We start from the raw sequence: 5,040 nt of genomic DNA, 5'->3' as shown, positions 1-5,040 counted from the left end.
ACTCCATTGCTGCATCTATGGGTGAAATGTGTCTATTGACATCTAAATGCTATGCTAATCTGTGTGTGGCTCGTGTTCGGCCTCCCCTGCCTTTTAGCTTTTAGCAATAATCTTCTATATCCCAACTAAGTCCATTAGTCTTGTTATCCAACTGCAGCAGGAACCATGCCACTTTCCCTTTAACAAAGAGTTCATTAAGTCCCATCATACAGCCCTCCTTTGTTGAGACTGACAAGCCCTTGCTGTCAAATATTTGTGATTAATCTTAACTCTAAGTGCAATTTCGTGAGCCGTACTTTTAAATTGCTGACTCCTGAAATATTTTATTCTCTGTCTCCCTCACAGATTGTTCTTCAACATGGAGAGATGAAATTGCAGCATCAGTTTTCTTTGTGACAAGATTGGCAGCAGACATGAAAAACTAAGTAAATAACACAGAGAAGTCTTTGGATTAGCAGAAACATACAGAGGTGGCTCTTCAGATGCATCAGGACAAACAATAATCAAAGCAAATGCCATTTTAGAAATGCATTGCTCTGAGGACTTGAGTGTTTCTCATATGAGACTTTCAAAGAAAGGTGCTATATGCTTCAAAGATTACGTTCAGGTGTAATACGAGTGTAGTAAGAAAAAAGCTCTACAACTGCTTGTTTTGAAGGCATATTGGAAAATCAATCCATTCTCTCTGATGCAGATATCACATCACTCCCACTGTCACCAGTCAAAACAGTCATTCTTTAGGTTGCTTACAGAAACTGACTTTTCCAGAAGGTCTACATTATGCTCAGAAAATATGTGCCTGATGGCACTTCAGACCTGATAAGCACCACTTAGTCTTTACAGAAGAACCTACGGGGTTCAAGCCAGATTCTTCATAACAAGTGTATAGAAATCACAGGTGAACCCTGCAATAATACAGTAGCCTGGTGTATCATGCAAGATGATGAGTTTGATGATTTTCCCTATGGGGAAAAAAGGAGTAGAAAGTCTAGAAGTTCCCCAGAACAAAAATGCTTAATGGATAGGGACCTCACAACCTGGATTCTATTTCTGAAATCCAGGTAAAAGAAGAGAGGACGTACATATTCCATAAAGGTGTACTTTGATCTATTAAAAAATAAAAATGTTGCCCAAGTAGGAAAAAATATGTGTTTGAAACAAGATTGCACTGTGGTTAGTGCCCTCACACAGACAACTCTGCCTTTACCAGTGCTTTACTCTTTTTTTTGTTTGTTCTTTGTGAATTTCAAATCTTGCATCCCAATCCCACTCATTTTTCCCTCCTCTGACACCTGTCCTTCACTGTTGCAACCCTTCTCCCAACAGAGGAAATCAAAATCTTGTTGCAGAAGCTCTAATGTCCTAGTGAGTCTTACAACATATATTTGTCCACACTTCTTTGCTTGCAAATGTTCATTGCAATGACTCATTGGTCCGGTATGAGGTCTCTGGCTTTTGCTACTCTATCAGTACTGGAATCTCACTGGAACTCATCTTAGATATTCCGTTGTTTCCCTGTGTAGTGGAGAACCTGTAGTTTTGGATCTAGAAGAGCAGTCTAATCACAAACTGTTAGTAGTTCATCAAAGGTTAGATAGATGTTAGGGTAGGACAGTTCAAAGCCCTGGATTAGGGCCTGAGTGATATCCGAGCTGGTATGCCCACTGCCGTTCCTGTCCTCACACCCTCAGAGCGGGTTGACCCACAACCCACACAACTGGGGCCAGCTGTACCCTGCTGGCCAGGAGAGATGCATCCCCCTTTCTCCTGAGTGCTGCAGCAGATGATCAACATGGCCACTCTCCCATTCTCATGACCCTAGAACCACCTTTCTTGCCTGTCATCCGGACTACGAAAGGGAACACCGCTTCCCAAAAGAGGAAAGGCAGTACCAGCTCTCCTGTGCTCACTTCTTTGTGCACCTCACCTGCAATCCTTATATCCAGGGCCAGCTCTACTGTGCTGGCAAAGGTAGGGCTTGTTTTCCCCAGTACTGCAGCAAGAGAGTGGAAGGACTGGCTCTCTTCTCTCATGACCCCAGGACAAGCTCTTCCACTTACTGTGGGTAGTAGGAGGTGAGGGGGTGGGACAGCATCTCCACTCTACCACATGAAACACAAGTTGCAGGGCTGATTCACCTGTAACCCCTGCATCCAGGGCCAGGTCTACTATGCTGCCCAGACTAGGTGCAGGACATGATTTCTCAAGTTCTGCAGTAAGTGAAGGGCAGAGCTAGCTCTCTCACTCAGATGATCTCTCTTGCCTGTCTTAGGTAGCAAAGGAAGAGGGTGGAAGGAGGCAGGTCATCGCTCCCTTGTCCGTGTTCCCACACAGTAGACAAGATGCAGCACCACCTCTTCCATGCCCATGCTCATAGGGCAGATTGGCTAGCACTCCAGCCACCTAGGTCAGTTTCACTGTGCTGCTCAGCTTAGCACCAAGGCCCACTCTCCAGAGGGCTGAAGCTGGTGAGGAGCAGAGATGGCTCTCCTGCTCTCATGACCACAAGGCCAGGTCTCCTAACTGCTAAAGATAATGAAAGGTGAGGTCCAGAAGGTTATCTCTCTCTCATCCACACCACTGCACAGGACAACTCTCCCATGCTCATATACTCAGGGCCAGTTCACCCACAACTCTCACGATGTGCAGGCTTGCTCTCCCAAGTACAGCAGATGACTAGGAGCCGGGTCAGCTTTCCTGCTGCCACACCCCTGACCCTGCTCTCATGAGATGTCCAGGTAAGGAGAAGAGATGGACATAGTTCTTCATAGCCCTCAGACATCAACATATCCCCAGGGAGCAGCCCAGATCAGGGGTGTATGCCTGGCCTTTGGTGGTAACATACCCCTGTTGCCGCAGGGCTACATAACCACACATGGCCCCTCCTGGAAACACAGGCCAGGACCTCACCATGGTCCAGATGGCATTACCAGCTACTCACACCAGGGTGTTCCTCACTATCCTCGAGATTCTAGTTCTGCTTCTTTTCATTGCGCTCACATCCTTCTAAGTCTTCTCTCTGATTTCTCTAACATTCACTTGCTTCTCTTGCTGGCACCAAGGATCTCTGAGTATCTGGGGTCATCTCCAGAGCAGTCTCAGGAGGGCTATGGCCTGTTCATGCAGTATGGCACTGGGCTGGGTCATCTCAATCCTGTTCTACCCCACTAGGCCTTTGCAGTACTGGTTGGGGGGTCATCTCAGCCCCATTCATCATCAGGTCTGCTCAAGTGGGAGAGTTGTCTGCTTCTGTCTCAGGTGGAGTTAGTTCATCTTGTCTACTGCTTGAGGCCCACCTGGACCTGTGCAACACGAGAAGGGTGGTTGTCTCAGGCTAGTTCCCTATCCAGGTACCCTGGTGCCACATTAGTGGTCATCTCAGACTCACTTCTTCATGGAATGTTGGGCTACTATTCATTCAGATGTTCAAGGATCAGAACGCTGAGCTTAGACATAGTTTCTCCCTCTCTGCCACCTACTGACACACATGTGACATGGCAGTCACAGACAACACCTCTAGAGGCAGGGTTTCAATTTTTATTTGACTTCATATGAATGTGTACATTAAGGTAATAGAATAAAAATGTGAAATTTTTAAAGAGTCATCATACACAACATACCAAGAAAATATGAAAAGTGTCCTTTTTCACCTAGTAGCCTAAGAAGACAAAAGGCCTTCTGTGTTTCTAGAGACAGCTGTGCCCTTCACCAGTGATCTCACACCCAGCAAGTTGTCAGTTGCTTCTTCTGAATCCTTACAACATCCTTAAAAACATAGGGGTAAATAATTAACAGCTGAGGTGGCTTTATGCACCAATCTCAATTTATACAGGGTTGTTTTTAATGCTTTACTACTAAATGTTTCAATGTGTATATGTTGGTCACAGCTACTGACAAAGTTTGGCCTTGTTGCACCTCCTGCTTTGCATTACATCCCACTGTAAATATCACATATAGTAATAATTTTAAATTTGTTGTTTTATATTTGTTTGTTTTAGCAGAAAGGGGATGTATTCCATGTAGCTATATTGGGAAGAGGGGCAGAGTGATACAGACAACTCCAAGTCATCTTGGTGGGAGAAGAACATCAAATGAAATCAAAGTTTCAATAGAGGACCACAGATATAAATGAGTTCTGGTTAAAGTATGGTCCTTCTGACCACTGATTACCTTTTCTGATCACATAAGGTAGTATGACAACTTGTCAGGACTTTGTGAAACCTCTTCCCAAGGGAAGAAGTCCCCCTTCTGACTGGGGACTTTTCTGCCTCCCAATGTGAGATTCTTGAGGAAATTCCCATTTTTGGAGAGGGCTGGTGGTGTGCATTATTTAAATAGTCTGCCTGAGAGAACAATGAGTTTATAAACAAATGAGTTTATAATACATTCATTTCCGCCGGAAGGGTTACAAGTAGTACCTTGGAGCATTCAAAAATCCCTTGGAGAATTTGAAGCAGGTTTTTAAAGTCTGTGTAGATAAACTTTCTTTTTTTGAGTTCTGGTGAGTATCTTTGATTAGCACATTATTTTTAAGATAGATCTAAACATTGGCTACTAAGGAGGTCTTTGAAGCCCTGGGCAGCTACCTATTTTGCCTACTCATTTTTGTTGTTGTTTGTTGTTGGTGGTGGTGTTGTTGTTATTGTTGTTGTTGATAGTTTTAAAGGTTTGTTCTCAAGGAACAGAGATACAGGAACATATATACACTGAAGATATTAGATACTAAGCCAATCAAACAGTGTGACCCCAACTCATATTGAAATATTAATACAGAAATATGCAGTTCTTTGTCTATGTTGAATGACAGGTAAAGGGATTATTTCTTGGATTCTCATGTTGAACTAAGTAACCACATACCATTAATGCCATGACTTATGAAAAAAACCCTTTAGAAGATTTCCTGAATTAATTCATTCATCTTCATCTCAACTCCATCATCCTTTCTTTTTTGTCCTGCTCAAATCCACATTTTATAATTTGGCTCAGCTCCCTAATTTTTATGCAGAAACTTTCATAAAGCATTCAAGAGTGTAATACAAT

General features: G+C 43.5%; 1 non-coding gene across 1 annotated transcript; it reads right to left on the bottom strand.

Annotated features, from left to right (window-relative positions):
• Positions 1–3,398: 3,398 nt before the first annotated feature.
• On the bottom strand, positions 3,399–3,527 carry LOC120103302 (small nucleolar RNA SNORA17). Its single transcript, XR_005505377.1, has one exon. It is a non-coding gene; the product is annotated as a small nucleolar RNA SNORA17 (small nucleolar RNA).
• Between the last annotated feature and the right edge of the window lie 1,513 nt (positions 3,528–5,040).

This window comes from Rattus norvegicus, chromosome 5 (assembly GCF_036323735.1).
Source record: "Rattus norvegicus strain BN/NHsdMcwi chromosome 5, GRCr8, whole genome shotgun sequence".
NCBI classification, from domain to species: Eukaryota; Metazoa; Chordata; class Mammalia; order Rodentia; family Muridae; genus Rattus; species Rattus norvegicus.
The sequence above is the reverse complement of the archived record's forward strand: the minus strand, read 5'-3'. Positions and strand labels throughout refer to the sequence as shown.